The sequence below is a fragment of the Bos taurus genome, chromosome 8 (genome assembly GCF_002263795.3).
Source record: "Bos taurus isolate L1 Dominette 01449 registration number 42190680 breed Hereford chromosome 8, ARS-UCD2.0, whole genome shotgun sequence".
NCBI classification, from domain to species: Eukaryota; Metazoa; Chordata; class Mammalia; order Artiodactyla; family Bovidae; genus Bos; species Bos taurus.
The window spans coordinates 82,405,220-82,422,168 of record NC_037335.1 but is presented as its reverse complement, the minus strand read 5'-3'; the positions used below and the strand labels follow the sequence as shown (position 1 = coordinate 82,422,168).

Genomic DNA, 16,949 nt, shown 5'->3' with positions numbered 1-16,949 from the left:
AAAGACCCAGTCCCAGCACACCTGAAGTACATATGTAGAGAAGCACAGAACTTTTAAAAGGCATGTTTGGAAGCCAATCAAATGTGAACTCTGTGTCTCTCATGACTAAGAATCCTCTTTGGACAGGTAGAGTTAAGGGAAGTGTTTGCAGGAGGAAGAGAGAGAAGGGTGGGTTGAAGCCTTCATTCCACAGCTTTCTTGGGTCAGAATCACCATTACCACTTGTGATTTCCAAGCACCCTGCAAGTTCGAAGACACCCACCACAACAGCAGTAAGACAAACTCTTGGGTCTCCTTTCTCAACTTCAGGCTTTTAGCTACTGGACGTGAATCTTTTTTTACTGTCCCTGTTAAGACCATTTCTTATGACTTGATGGGTGAGCTGAGGTCTGGACAGCCATGGCGGCAGGGCAGGGGAGCTCTGGGGCAGAAAGGAAAGCCATGAGAAGGCAGGTCTGCTGGGCTTCCACAAAGTCAGAAGAAGCATGGAGTGGCATGTTTGTTGGTAGAAGGTGGTCTCAGCCAGGTTCTGTTCCCTCTGCTTGGGTTCATGAGGAACCCTGCAAAAGGGACCTGCACTTAGCATCAAGTGACTCTGGTCGGTGAACACAATCAAATTCCAGAGGAAGGGGTGACATCCCTCGGGCCCCTGCCCGGGTACAGAATTTGACTGGATTTCCACCATAAGAGGGGCTCCCAGGTGCTACCTACAGGAACTTGGACTTGCTCACTCTTTTTTTCCTTTATTCTTCAAATACACTATAGGAAACACCACACGATTTTTTTAGGGAAAAAAAAAAAAAAAACATGAACCATACTTTACTTTTGTGATGAGCTCTTTATAAAATCAGATACTAGCAGCTCTTATTGCCCTGGCAGTCTAATTTCAAGATACCTGGAGGCCCTTAGGACTTTTTTTTTTCTTTTTCATGCATCTATACACCAGTTATCCATCTAAGACATACCAGGTCACTTTGTAATTCCTGAGTTGCAGACAGCCTTTTCAAATTGGAAACAGCGTACAACCAGCAAAAATGGACCCCACATTCAGCTTTGGACCTCTCCCCGAGGTCCCACATCGGTACCACACACACACATCTGCATCCCCATATTACAGCTGCATCAACAGAGGCTCGCGGTTAAGGGATGGCCCAGGATCGCCCAGTGAGGCCCCGTCTGAGCCAAGAATAAGATCTGGGCCTCATGACTCTCGCTCTATTCCCTTAATGCTCTCTGCCCTTATAAGGTGATTAAATGGTTCTTTTTTCTCCTGAAAAAGCGAGTTGGGGGGGAGTGGTGGGAAGTGGGGAGGGGGAGAGTAAAAGGGGCAAAATTAATTTGAATGCAACTATTTTGCCCAAGTCTCAGAACACTGTAGTTCTTTTATTCGTTTGGAAGAAGTGGGTATACAGAACAGCTTTGTTTTTCAATTCATTAACTTCCACAGAAAAAGGCCATCCTTTCTGTTTATACTAAAGGAACTGGATGTCGGAGCCATCGCCATGTGTGTGGTGTAAATAAGAAAGGCCACCAATGGAGATCCGCCCCTTTCATGATGAGAAAATAAAAGTTAGTTACTTGAGTTCCAGGGGAAGTTTCTTACTTACCAGATGTCAGCCTTTATTTTTTGTTTCCAAGAAGTAGGTAAAATAACTGTGGTTTTAAAATTCATTCCCTTTAATTTTTTAGAGCCCCGGTGACTTCTAAAGCACGTCTATAGACATAAATGCTTTAATGGAAGAGGAAGGCATCCAGAAAATGCACCGTAGATGAGAGACATCCAGGGAACAAAGTACTCCTGGTGATCATGGGATAATTACATTCTTCAGCCTTGAGCGCCGAGCTGGGTGTCAGTAATTCCTCTACCAAGAAAATCAGGCCCCCAAGGAGTTCTGATAATGCTGTTGCAACATTTCGATGATAAAGGAATGTGATATTTTTGTATGTCTGTTGCAAGAAGATAAATCTAGTTGTGCACATTGACCGGGGGTGACGAGAGGATATTGATAACAAATCTGGACTCTTCACGTGTTCCATCTGTACCATTTGCTTCAGTTCACGTGTTTTAGCACTTTTGCCCCAAACTGCAATTCTTGACCAGGCTCACAGTGAATGTGGTGGGGTTGCTCATTTCGTAGGTCCAGACTCCGAAAACAAAACTCTCAACTACACTGTGTTTAGTATTCATCTCCAGTTATCCTTGCACGATTAAAATATAAAGCAAAGGAAACATTTTAGTCATGTCAGTGCTGACCTTTGAATTTGTGCTTTGCTCCATCAGTGTTGTTTGATTTACAAGGAAGTGACAGTTTGTTTCTGTCTTAAGCTTATAATTTTAACCCAAGTCCAGGAATGACCTCAAAACACAGGCCAACTTCTTGCGATCAGTGGTTGGTCAGGGACTCAGAGAAAAAGCTTCATTTCCAAACAGTAACACAGGCAGCTTTGATGGGCCTAACCTTACAGACTGGAATAAATCCATCAGTCACCTGAGCACCAAGATAGCACACCACCTAGATGGGTGTGAACCTAAGGAATGAATCTCCTCCCTTCATGTCTTAACAATTCTACTCCCTACCCTGTCATTTCCAGTCTTGCCCTGGGGGCTCTAAGCCAACCAGATGCTGATCAAGTGACATGGACTCTTGTTAAGGTGCGTGTGTATGTGTGTTTGTTAGCCACTCAGTCGTGTCCGACTCTTTGTGACCCCACGAACTGTAGCCTGCCAGGTTCCTCTGTCCATGGAATTCTCCAGGCAAGAATACTGGAGTGGATTGCCATCCCTTTCGTCAGAGGATCTTCCCGACCCAGGGATCAAACTCTGGTCTCCTGCATCACAGGCAGATTTTTTACCATTTGAGCTACAGGAAAGACTTTTTAAGGTGGTTAAGGGACAAATGCTAGAAAAACCTGCTGGGGAAGCCCATCTTATTGTTTTGTGATTCTTCACTTTGATCCCAGACAGGAAGACTGAAGCCTCATTAGCAGCCAGCACCCCTTGTTCCCTAAGGACTGAGGCTTTGACAGTTAATAACGCCCCCAAGAACAGAGTCTCTTGGCCAGTGGTGCTCAGCATTAACCATCGTACCCAGAAAGCCCATCCCCCACAGCCAGTCCTTACAAGACCCCTCTGTTCTACCTCTACTGTCTGTCCCCATCCACTGTCTGCCTCCTGCTCTGGGAACCTCCTCTCCCTCCCACCCTACAGCCAGCCAACCCCATGCAGCAGGCAGCCAGAAGGACCCTTCTGAAACATAAATCAGATGGAGCCAGCCCTCCAATTAGAATCTTTGAATGACTTCCTGTTGAGCCTAAAACAAAATTTTCAACATGACTTCTAAAGCGCCTGATATTCTGAGTCCTCCCCAGCTTCCCAGCTCAGCCACAGGCCTCTCTCCCTTGACTACTTGCCAGGTCTACAATGCTGACCTGTATTCAGCTGCTGGACCATGGCAGAGCCCAGCTCTCCAGGATGCCTGGATTTGCATACACTGTGCTCTCTGCTAGGAAGGCTCTTCCTACTATTTCTATGCTTGGATGACACCTACCCATCAATCAAGTTCCAGCTGAGAGTCCCTTTTCAAGAGTAGTATTTTTTAAACACTCCCTGCTCTCTCAAACAGATTTTTATTGACTCCAGTAGTTTTTTGTCTCTTTCATAGTACTTCTCACAGCTAATCACTTATACTTTTGAATCATTATGAAATTAATACCTGTCTCTCCCTAAGGGTCCCCTGGAGAAAGAAATGGCACCCCACTCCAATATTCTTGTCTCGAAAATCCCATGGACAAAGGAGCCTGGTGGGCTACAGTCCATGGGGTTATAAAGAGTCAGGCACAACTGAGTGACTGAGCACACTCTCTATGGGTAGATGCTTCTCAATATCTATCATCCTCTAATTAAAAAAAAAGAACCCCAACTTTCATCCGGGCTCTTTGTTATTGTCGTTGTCTAGTCACTAAGTTGTGTCTGACTCTTTCGTGATCTCATGGACTGTAGCCCACCAGGCTCCTCTATCTACATTGTTACCCACCTAAATAGTCTACGTTTCCCACTCTCTGCTGTAGCTAGATGTGGGTGGGTAACTAAGTTCTGGCCAATGACATATACCCTTCTCCTTCTATCTTCCTTTTTGCTGATCAAAATGCAGATGTAATGACTGAAGCTTGGATAGCAACCTTGGACCATGACCAGGCTTAGAAAGTTGCAACAGAAAGAAAGGAGCCTGGGTCCCTGAGGATACCAAAAGGACTTCCATACCAGCTGGACTTGTCAAATTTCAATCTCCTTTAATTTGATAGAAATAAACTTCCATTTTGTTTTAGCTATTTTTCTTGTTATGGATCTGTATTGAATGAATATTTACAGAAAAATGAATGCAGCTTACTTTAAAGATGAGAAGAGTGAGTCCATCTCATATCTTCTCTGGGGAAGGGAGGGGGAGTACAGGCAAGGCGCAGGTCTTCAGTTCTGTGTCTTTCACGTGGCATGAATTTTGAATCTGTTTATCATCTTTTCATAGTTTCACATATCTTTGTAATGGTTTCTCTTCTTTGATTTTCTCTTCAATCTTTTCAAAGATTGAAGGCAGGAGAAGGGGACGACAGAGGATGAGATGGTTGGATGGCATCACTGACTCAATGGACATGAATTTGAGTAAACTCTGGGAGTTGGTGATGGACAGGGAGGCCTGGTGTGCTGCAGTCCATGGGGTCGCAGAGTCGGACATGACTGAGCGACTGAACTGAACCCTGCTTGCAAATTAGGTCACAAAATTTCAAGAGCCAGCTTTTTAAAATTCACAGGAATTAAGATTCTCACATCTGTGTTATATGCGCTGCTGCTGCTAAGTCTCTTCAGTCGTGTCCAACTCTGTGCGACCCCATAGACAGCTCCCCCATCCCTGGGATTCTCCAGGCAAGAACACTGGAGTGGCTTGCCATTTCCTTCTCCAATGCATGAAAGTGAAAAGAGAAAGTGAAGTTGCTCAGTCATGTCCGACTCCTAGTGACCCCATGGACTGCAGCCCACCAGGCCCCTCGGTCCATGTGATTTTCCAGGCAAGAGTACTGGAGTGGGTTACCATTGCCTTCTCCATGTTATATGTGAGTATGCTTCAAATATAGCTTCACCACACGAAGAAGTGAATTTGCAAACAGAACACCTCATGTGTGATGTGCCCTGTAGATCACGCATCTCGATAAGATCCTCACAACCCAGTGAGGAGACTGGAGTCCATACGCTCATGTTGGCTCAGAAACAAATGCTTAAGGTAAATCTGAAGTCAGTATAACAGAGTGCCACACACAGGCTTCTTAAATTAATTTCTGAAACCAAAAAAAAAAAAGATCTAATGTTCTAGATGTTTACGTACATCACCGGTTAGCAAACTGTGACCTGTATGACCTGTGGACCAAACCCAGGCAGCTCCCTATATGGGGAAAGAAATTTTTTTGGAACATAGTCACACCCACTCGCTCATGTATTAGCTGTGGCTTCTTTCCGACTTTAATACAAAGAACTTCAGCAGAGACCACGTGGCCCACAAAGCCAAAAATATTGCTACCTGGCCTGTCCCAGGAAAACTTTGCTGATCTCTAGTTTATGCGATAGGGACACATCTTTCTCAGCCACTTTTTAAAAGTGCTCTAATTGTGAAAAACTAGAATGTTCTCTAGGAAGTCCGCCTCATTTTCCCAAATGAGCTTCTGAGGCCCTACCAGTCTGTCGTTGGCACTTTTGGATTTTTGAGCTCTGCTCTGTGGGGGCCTCCACTTTTGCTGCTTGTGGTGCCTCTCTAGCACGTCTGTGCAAAGACACAGGCAAGTTGATTTCAGCATTTCTGAGGCTGGGTGCTCACCATCCACATTCCACCGTGAGGGGCTTCTCCCCATGTCTCCTTAGGACCGTGTCACTCCTTCCCACCAGCTCCCCATGAAGGTGGAAGTTCTTTGCTGAGGCGTGGTGGCTCAGATGGTAAAGAATCTGCCCGAAATGCAGGAGTACTGAGTTCAAGTCCTAGACCGGGAAGATCCCCTGGAGGAAATGGCAACCCACTCCAGGATTCCTGCCTGGAGAATCCCAAGGACAGAGTAGCCTGGTGGGCTAGAGTCCATGGGACACGACTGAGTGACTGACACTTTCACTTTCAAGTTGCGTGAACCCCCTGAGGGTGTCCTTGGGACAGAGTCCCTCTGCAGCCACAAGGCTCCTCTCTTCCCTATGGGGACCCCAAGTGCCAGCACCCCAGACCGGGGGAGGTTCCTATGGACCCTCTTCTTTCCCATGGTCTTCCATCTCCCCATTCTCAACACACATTTCCTGTGACCTCTTCCCGCAGCTGGTGTCCTCCTTCCTGTTCCCTCTTCAGGGAAGTGGGGTGAGTTCTGGCCCCAGCGCCTGAGGCTGGGGTGTGGGGTGGGGAGAGTTCCAATGCAGCTTGCAACCATTCATTTCCTAAAGTGTCTGAATCAGACACACCTCATCACCATGAAGTTTAATTTCCTTTTAAGTGTCTCCACCCTGCACACCATTACAAATTATTAATAAGATACTTGTATTTCTCTCCCCAGCGCATCTTTCAAGTAGCACCTTCATATCCTAAGGAAATATTTTCTCCTTCCTGTCCTGAGATACACCCCTAAGTGTCCCCACAGTAACTGGAAACCAGAGGAAGCTTTACGTCTCCCAGGTCCCTCCTGCCACAGGGACCTACCCTCTTCTTTAAGGTGGCTTGAGTTTGTCCTTCCGCAGAAACTACTCTTTGTCTTCTGTTGGATGAAGAGGCTGCTGTATGAACTGAAAGGGTAGCACTGGTACCCCTGAAAGTTTCCATTTGGCGCATTTCTGGGAAAGGTTTGCAGTGAGCCTTCCCAGGTTTCAGGGGAGAACAGCCTTATTATACCTCCTTCTTCTGAAGTCCACTCTTCACAGGTTTTTTTTTTCCCCAGTCATTAGCCAGTCCCCTTGACCTCAACAGATGCCCCTGGCAGAAATGCAGAAGCCAAGTTTATAGACCAGTTGGCATTTGAAGACTCTGGGATTACCACTGAGCATGAAGGAAAATAACAACAGTAATAAAGCAGATGACATTTGTTAACTGCTTACCGTGTCCAGCTTTACGTATATTCCATCACTTGGCCTGCAAAACAATTTGATGGTGTAGGAGCTAGTATCATCTCTACTTTACAGAAGCATTGAAATTAAACAGTCTTCCAAGATTGACTCAAATATGAGCAATCTGACTGTAGATTTCATGTGTAACCCCTTGCACTGTTCTTGCCATCAGAGTCCCCTAACCACCTCCTGCTGCCAGCAAATAGTTGAGCATCTTTCCCAAATAGTTCTTTAGTAGCATACTTCAAAAGCTTTTGACCTGGAAGTTCTATCCCTTGGAACTTTTCCAAACCAAATAATGAAATGTAAGGGCAAATATGTCTGTATAGCAATGTTTGTAAATATTTTTATTAGTCTGAAAAGTTAGGAACAACCTGGATATCCAACAATAGAGACTTAATTAAATAAATTGTGGAATATTTATGATATATTACAGCAAAACCATTAGCAGTTTTAGAGTAAAAAATAGTTATGTAAAAGGGATAATATTTACATCACGAAGTGAAAGCATCAGATTATAAAACAGTATTCCATAATCATAGGAGAATGTGCATGTAAATATTTTTAAAATCCCTGGAATATCTCCAAAAATTGTTAATAGTGGTTATCCCTGAGTGATGGTATTTTAGTACTGTTTTTTAAAATAAAGTTCTGTGTTTTCCAAGTTTTCTGAATTATAATTGGAAAAAAAATCTACAACTTTTTTTTATCTTTGTCTACATAAAGATCCATTTACAAATTTCTCACACCAAAAGAGATTTGTTGTATCACTCACTTTTACTCCCTTTGAGTTACTGAATTGAGTGGAAGATGAAACTCTGGATTCTATGTAGGCAATTGTCTTTTTTTCTCAGCTCTGAAAAAAAACAAAATAGGTTTCTTATTGGTTAAAATAAATTTGTAGTTGGGACTGAAGAATATATTGGGGCTTCCCAGAAGGTGCTAGTGGTAAAGAACCTGCCTGCCAATGCAGGAGACACAGGAGACATGGGTTCAATCCCTGGGTAGGGAAGATCCCCTGAAGAAGGGCATGGCAACCCACTCCAGTATTCTTGCCTAGAGAATCCCATGGACAGAGGAGCCTGACAGGATACAGTCCACAGAGTTTCAAAGAGTTGGGCATGACTAAAGAGACTTAGCACGCACGCACTGAAAGAATAAAATCAAATAGCCTTTAACGCCAAAGACATGTGATGTACCCATCTACTCTGGTCTAGCAGAACCAGAATCAGACTAGTTTAACTCATTTATATAAAATGTAACATACACAAAAGAGAAAATTTTCAGGAGAAATAAGCATTTGACTGTTTGCTGTGCTTCTGTTTCTTTAATGAGTATTTCACAAATAGATATTAATGCCACCAAGCTAGATTTTGTTAGGAAAAGCTATAACAAATATTTGGGAAGATGTCCTTCAAGATGATTGAGCTCAAACTACCGCTGGCAGAAAAGGGAAGAGGAGGTGGAGGGAATCAAGTGGGTAAGGAGCAGGGAGAAGAAGGAAGAAGAGAGAGGAGGAGAGGGAGGAGGAGAGGATGAGAAGAACTATGGACCCAGCCTGGATGAGACATAATCTCCATTTCCTTCAAGAGAGCTGGATTAAGGTGATGTTCCATCTTGAGTGTGAGGTTTTCCCAACAACCTGTACTCTAGCCCCAACAGCATGGACATCACCTGGGAAATGACGGCAATAGAGAAATCTCAGCCCCCACCCCCACCCCATCCCAACCTGGATCAAAATCTGCACAAAATCCCCAGGTTATCCACAGGCCAATTAAAGTTAGAGAAGCACTCACCTGCATCTTGTCCAAAGCCCATGGCTGTTCTGGAATTACTTAGAAAAGATTGACTATCTCCCATCTCTCTTTAGTGACCCCTAGTGGTAAACCCAAAAGACCAACATAACGGGATGACTGAACTTATTTCCACTGAGAACCAACAGCTGTCCAACCCTCCACCAATTGATCTATCTCAAGTACTTGGAAGATTAGAACTCTAGCTGGCCTTCCTGATTTAGAAGATCTGATGTAGTCCAATACAAACTGGGAGGGTGATATTTTTCTGCATATCACTGCTGTTGGAATTCAAAAACAACATTTTTGAATGAGATTATTCTCTGAGTATTTGAAAAACACTGACAACTCACTTTTGGTCTCTTAACTGGAGACACATTCAGAAAATTCATTTCTCACTTTATGTTACATCTTTTTAAAATATAATTGTGTTTCTTTATTTTGGCTGTGCGAGGTTTCATTGCTGCACAGGCTTTCCTCTGGTTGTGGCAAGCGGAGGAGGGGGACTACTATCTATTGTGCACAGCCTTCTCATTGCAGTGGCTTCTCTTGTTATGGAGCACAGGCTTTAAGGGGCTTCAGTAGTTGTGGCTCCTGGGATCTAGAGCATGGACTCAAGAGTTGTGGCACATGGGTCTAGTTGCTCCGAGGCATGTGGGATCATCCCGGATTAGGGATCAAACCTTTATCTTCTGCGCTGGCAGGCAGATTCTTTACCACTGACCCACCAGGGAAGCCCTGACAGTTACATCTTATGAATTGCCATTTGAACTAGCCCTCAGCGAAATCTTTATTCAAAAAAAAAGTGTCCCTTTCCAGGCAGATCAACGTTCAATTAGTAACTCAAATTTATGTAGTGGTTTGAGTTTTAAGAGGAAAATGGAGAAGTTCAGGGTTTCGTAGAGGTGAAAGAACTACCCTAGACATCATCTGGAATTTTCCCAAAGTGTATTTCATCTGCAGAATATTAATAGAAATTATGGGGAAAAGGGTTCCAGAATGAAATTAGTGTAGGAAACTGGATTGAGCAAAGGTGGAAAGAGTGCTTTACTGTAGGAGTTCTCTGAGTTTTTGTTGAATTAAAATGCCTTGTAGATATCTAAAGCAAATTTCTAGTAGAACACATGTACTTTTTCTCTTAATCTTATGGAAATCTACTCTGTGGGGCCTCAGAGTTGTTAAGAATTTCATCCTTAGTCACCATACTTACAAAAGTGCCCAGGCTTTCTGATTCTCAATCCATTTCTCTTTCCCATTATTATGAATTCTGATCTTATCCATCAATCCATCTACCATTTTGTGCTCTATACATAAATGCAGACCTGTGAAGGGGAAAAAAAGGCAAGAATAAAAGGAAAACAAAAGGAGACGAAAAAGAGGAGACAGTGAAACGAAAACTTTGTATCAAATTGGAAGTAGGAGCTTAGAAGTAAATCAACCAAATGGAGACCAGCATTTCTTGAAAGATGCTTTCCTTCTCAAGGAAGGAGTCACTGTGAATTGGTCATGATGAGGGTTCACATCAGACCACTAGGGCACGGTTCAAGTAGTCCAAATCCCTCCCCCAGACTGACGAACACGAAACATCCATTTCCTCTTTTTACAGGGAGGCTACAGACACAGCCATACGTGTCGCTGCTTGGTCCTTCAGTACTTTTGGCCTGTCTTTAGTGATGGGGTCTGCATTCTTCAAAGTAAGTCTGTCTGTCATAAGTACTCTCTGAGAGAATCTTAGACATTAAAAGTGTCATGTCGTCTGGCATTTTATGCCTTTTATTTGAATTCATTACCACAAGATGATTTCAGACTTGCCCACTGTATGTTGGCCTGTTTCACTGTCAGCTGCATGTCCGTGAATCCCCTTCCTTATGTGGTTCCAAGTTAGAGCTGATTGAAAATGACACTCAACAAGACTTGGGGAAGATAAAAACGAAAGGTCCTGAAGGTCATCGTAGAGTGCGGGGGTGAGAAGTGCCTCCCCACTGTGTATTCATCTGTCCTTCCCAATGGCCAGCCCTTCTGCTCAATGGCGACACTGGGCCTGCCACTAAATGCACTGCTGTGGAGACACAGAAGTGGTAGCCTCGACGAGCCAGTGTCCGTCCCTCTGTCTCCCGCCCAATGTTAGAGCTGGGTGACTGTCCCTTCAAGATTTCCTGCGAACTCTGACTCATACACCAAAACCAGGGCTTTTCACCAAATCTTCAGCTCCCGTTTTCAGATCCTTCCTTCCCCCATCTCTGCCCGCAATCTCTATATGAAATTCTTAATTCCACAATATTGATCATGGTTCAGCTTCTCTGAGCCCTGACTGATACACTTCTGAACTCTGGTTCTTTGTTCTGCTAGATTTTGATGTCTCCTATTAGGATGTCCTAATGTCAGATTCTGGTTGCACCTTATTCTGTTTTTCTTTCACAGACCAGATGGTGTTTCTGCTCATCCTTCACTTTCGCATTGGACATCCTATTCTGGAAGTGGCATCTTTGGATAATGCTTTCTACCACAAAATTTACTCTGTTTATCACCTTCATACAGTGTTTGACAAAGGTCTCTAGTCAAAAAGAAAGCTAGTAATTGAATGTTATATTGATGTTACTAAAGAATTGAAAGGCATTTTAAAGGCTTTGCTTTCTGTGACTGAGAGCTTAAATCAGGGGTTTGTACTAGACAGAAATAGAGATGTAAAATGTGGTTCAAAGAGCAGTGATCTTTCTAGCTAGGACTATGAGAATAATTAATTATAGGCTGCAGTTTAGCTTGCTTCAGGTGCTAATTTTTAGCCCTTAATAATATGTGATGTTATGAACACTTCTTTCAATCTTGGTGCAATAACAGGATACTCGTTTCTAAACATCGTTTTGGGGATGATAATGTGGTCATAAAATCCTTGGGAATAACCAAGTGCTCTGAGTTCATTGCAGTTAATGCCCTGTAATACAATGTTTTTAAAAGCAGAGGGGATTACAGGATGTTCTGTTAGTGCAGTACTTCTGGGCAGGTCTTGTTGATTTCCTATTGACTAAACTATTTATAGCTCTGCAGGGATAAGTTTCACTTGTAGAAAACTGATCGCAATGAGAAATGATTCTAATTTGAAAATAAAACAAACTATTCCTTCTCATTACAGCACAATTTTATCCGACAGAGATGGATTTGGTTTCCATCTGATGGAAAAGATAGCCCCAAACACCCGCAGACATTGCAGCTTATTACTCTGTAGAATATTAAACAGTTTTGCATCTACTAGCAAGTTATTTCAGCATCCCTTTCATTGTCTGACTATATAAATTTGTTCTTTAAAATCTCCACTGAACCAGACTTAACATTTTACTGGTCCCCTCATCAATAAATGAGTTATACACTTTTTCTTGTGTATATAATTTATATTTCTATGAGTCATGTTTTAAGCTTTTTTGAAAAGTATGGTATATCAACAGCCAAAGAGATAGTCATTTACTCATTTATATTTCCTTTATGGCATGTATATCATGTTACTATAAACCAAGTTTGAGGTTCCAACTCATTTAAAAATAATTTCAAAGGGCAGCTACTTAGTTTTAACCTCTCTTTTGCATTCATTCTAAAACACAGAAATGTCTTACTACCTAGTCTGTCTTACTGCCTAGTCAATATCCGAAGCACTATAACACGTACCTGGAGAGATAAGACACCCACCTGAGGCGGACTGTGCCATCAGTCTTGGCTCACCTCTCACCACACTGATGAGAACATGTAGAAACTCCTGGAGTTTGACATTTTTATATCTCTTGGCCCTTCCTTTAGGATAAAATAGTAAGAAGAGGACCCATGTCTCCCACATTGCAGGGTGGATTCTTTACCAGCTGAGCCACAAGGGAAGCCCAAGAATATTGGAGTGGGTAGCTTATCCCTTCTTCAGCGGATCTTCTCCCCCCAGGAATCAAACCAGGGTCTCCTGCATTGCAAGCAGATTCTTTACCAACTGAGCTATGAAGGAAGCCAAAGTAGACCAAAGCCTTAAAGAGTATTAGTATTTATCAAAACCAAATAAACTAAATAAACAAATCAAGCAGACAAGCAGCCAATGGAACTGAAACCATGGGGATTCACTCATCAGTTGCTCTTGAAATCTACCCCTGTGATGGCCCTTATCACCCAGTTCTTTACCAGACTCACCTGAGGCTGGGCACCTTTCACTCCTCCCTGGAGGCTGAGGAACTTGTCCCATAGTGCCCTCTGTGCCGGTTTCCTCACGCTCTCTGCCCCTCCCTCCTTCCACATCCTGTCCTTCTGGATCTTTGAAGAAGGTGACATGCTTTTTCTCTACTATCTGGAAAAATTCTGTGTGTGCCTGTGTACACACACATATACATCATACCCTCCATGATTTCCTGTTCATCCTTCAGTTCAGACAGCATTTCTCAAGAAAGCTTTTGTAGCCACTCCAGACCAGAACAGACTGTCCTGTTTTACACTCTCACAGACTCTGTGCTTTTCCTTCCAAGCTCTTGTATGTGATTATGTCTGTCTCTCTCATTGTCAATAAAATCCGGGATCATTGTATCACCAGCCCTGGCAAAATGCCTGGTACATAGAAGGTGTTCTTGAATGAATTAATAAGAGCTCAATGCCTATTTGTTACATGGATGAATAGATGGCTGTTTGGTCTGTTATAAGTCCCTAAAAGCAAAAGAAGCTGTTAAAATAGTGTGACTCTGACTTACTGTTAATGTCTGAATAAAAGAGGCCATTCAGATTTTGGACTGAGTTTGACAACATACTGTGTTGAGTTGTGGGGAGTCATTCCTCTACATTTCCAGAGGGAACTGGTAAAGCTCTTTGGAGGACAATTTGGCAAACGCTTTAAAGATTGTAAAATTCACATACCTTTGGACCCCATAATTCAACTCTCAGAGCTATATTCTCTCTATATGTCTGCACATTCATGAAATATCTATGTTCAGTGTGACTTAGTTCACCATCTTACTTAATAAAGAACTACTGAAATGATGTAAATGTCCAATGATAAGAAACTGATTAATAAAGCAATGAATATTGCAAGCCATGGAATACACTGCAGCCATTAAAAAGATTGAGGTGGGTTTGTATATATTGATAAGGAATGATCTCAAAGATTATCATATCATTAAGTGAAAAAATTTCCGCTATGTCTGTGTCTATTCATTTATGCATAGGTTGTTTCTGAAAGTAGTGGTTGCTTTGGGAGGGGGAGATGTGTGTCTGAAGGGCAGGGGTAGGAAGAAGACTTATGCTTCATTAAATACACATTTTTAAACTTTTAACTTTGTGCCATTATCATGCATTAGCTATTCCAGAAATAAAGAAATGCAAGTCTAAAAGGTGTTTAAAAAGTTCGTGGAGTTTTTTGTGTAGCAAATGAAAACAAATTAATAGGAGTTAAATCTGGGCTAAGTTTTGTTGATATTTCTTTGATTCTTTAAGCATAAATTTTCACATATGTATGATCAGTGTATCGCTCACTTTAGTTATTTCTTCTCTCCTAGTTCCTCCAAACCTATCAGTCTTTCAAATGTCCCCCAAGCCTTATCTAATTTGGAAACAGGGGATCCCTTATTTGGGAGGCCCCAAAACAGGACCTCATGTGGATGAATGTTGAGGCTCTTGACATAAAATCTCACCACCCTCGTGAAACGCGCCCCGCACATCTCAGCCTACTGTATTGACTTTGGCAATACTTGTTGGCCTTGTCATGCCAATAACATTATTGCGACTAAATTGAACAAGCATGTGGCTATGTCCTCCAAATGTTTTCTGATACAGTTAAATGGAAAACTGTAGATTACATTTATTTATTTTGTGATAAACCCTTTGTTTATGTTGCTGGTGATCCAGAAAAAGTGGTCTCTTGCAACACGCCATGACCTAAACAACGACAAGTTGAATTACTATTTCATTTACTGTAGGAGACATTCCACCATGTGTTTCACAGAAATGACTTTTGACACAACATAAGAAATGATAAATTACACCCAACAAAAACAAAAGAGAAACTTGGAGTTTTACAGCAGATGATTGTAAAGAAAACATTTATTTGCATGTCTGTCTCCCACATTTTCAAAAAACAATGTACTTGAAACAAAAAAAGACCCACGAATAGTAAAAACACTTCATTTTCCTCTTATAATTGGAAACATTTGGAGAAAGCACTTTGTCTTCTCAAACTGCATATTTATGGCTTAATTTTACATGGGGAACGTTACTATACCTTTTCCTCGCATTTCATTGTTATTTCAGTTTTAACAAATGACTAATATCATATTATTGAAGCAAATGAAGCAAGTAGAATAGCATTTCGAGATATGCACACACCAGTGCATTCCAAGGCCTTCTACTGAAGTATTAGCTTAGTTTGCAAGTTCATATAAAAGAAGAAAGCAGGGCTGGAAATGCTTTTCACACCCCAATCAGTAATAATAGCCAATGTGTAGCCAAATTGCACAAGGATGAAGCTCACACAAAATCATCATAAAAAGCGAGATCAGTATGAAAATACTCATAGGACTTCAGGACATCAAAGAATAACTCTCTCTAATTGGTTTTAAACAGGCTTATGATGTCTACATCCTCCCTTTCTTTTGAATTATTTTTCAGTTATTTAAAACTGCTTTGAGAGAAACTACATGTATGTCACCTAGCAATGAGACAGATACTTTTATTGTTAAAAAGCAGCACTGATTTCTGTTTTTCAGAAATAATGACTTTAGAATTATATTAGCTTTTTGGAAGCTAAGACCATTATTTTTAACAATTTCCAGGATTAAATCTATTTATATTGACTAACTTCAAGCTGCAGATGAATTAATTCAATAATCCAGGGACATAATTTCCAGCTCAATTATCCCAGTAGGCTCACTGAGAAGCAGTGTTTTTTTTTTTTTTCAAATCAGTTGATCCAGGATAGTTATAATGAGGGTTTATATGGTTCTAATGGGTGACTATTTATTTCTGTTCTTAAATTTTTAAAAACTACCTTTGCCATATTTTAGGGCATCATACATCGAGAGCTCAGCTAAGCAGTTATTCCCATGCTGTATTTGGCCCAAAGTTATTTCTTGAGCAAAATTCTGACTCTGTGTAGGTCTCACCCTTATTCGCATATGAAGTGGTATCCTTGATTTGACTCTTTATTTTCATATGTTGTACTAATTTCATCAACTGCTTCTCTATTTTTTAAAGTACACAGACTATCTCTTCCCAAAGTAAAAGGTTTCAACACCAAGAACTAGAAAACTGCACCATATTTAGTATTTATTATTAATATACAATTGCTATTATGTTATTGTTTACTTAAGAATCTGTAGGTAGACTGTCTCAAGTTTGCACTCAGAGTTCAGTGTCAGCTAAGACCCAGGCACTCTGTCTCTTTTCTCAAGACTGTCCTCAACCAGTTGGCTTTTCAGTGTCACACTTTTAGCCTCATGGTAGCTGCCACTGCACCAGACATCACACCTATATTCAAAACAGGAACAAGGGAGAAGAGGGTTTTAGAGAAAGAGACAGGCAAGAGAAGGAAGTTAGGAATAGGCATTGCATTAGCCAAACAGTGAGTGACTACCTCAACAGTTAGCCAATTGCCAGAATGTCCTGGCCTCATCTGAGGACTGCCTCAGGGTGTCTGTTCCTAATATCCCATATAGTTTCTAAGAGAGCCAAGCAGTCTCTCCAATCCTCTAGAAATTCTGAGATCTATCCTTGAAACTTGGAAAAGGCAATGGCACCCCACTCCAGCACCCTTGCCTGGAAAATCCCATGTGTGGAGGAGCCTGGAAGGCTTCAGTCCATGGGGTCGCGAAGAATCGGACACGACTGAGTGACTTCCCTTTCACTTTTCACTTTCATGTATTGGAGAAGGAAATGGCAACCCACTCCAGTGTTCTTGCCTGGAGAATCCCAGGGACGGGGGAGCCTGGTGGGCTGCCGTCCATGGGGTCGCACAGAGTCGGACACGACTGAAGCAACTTAGCAGCAGCAGTAGCAGCATCCTTGAAACTTGCTACATCACTGGAAGCATTTTT

The 16,949-nt window shown here is 42.0% G+C and overlaps 1 long non-coding RNA gene across 3 annotated transcripts; it reads right to left on the bottom strand.

The window, feature by feature from the left end:
• Positions 1-270: 270 nt before the first annotated feature.
• LOC107132716 (uncharacterized) lies at positions 271-13,769 on the bottom strand. Of its 3 annotated transcripts, none has more exons than XR_001500897.3 (4): positions 12,589-13,764; positions 10,121-10,232; positions 7,893-7,973; positions 271-7,142 (listed from the first exon to the last, which is right to left on the bottom strand). It is a non-coding gene; the product is annotated as an uncharacterized lncRNA (long non-coding RNA). The 3 variants fall into 3 exon arrangements; XR_009495640.1 differs by lacking the exon at positions 271-7,142 and having other exon boundaries at positions 7,149-7,973; positions 12,589-12,847; positions 13,069-13,769; XR_009495639.1 differs by lacking the exon at positions 271-7,142 and having other exon boundaries at positions 7,149-7,973; positions 12,589-13,759.
• Positions 13,770-16,949: the final 3,180 nt, after the last annotated feature.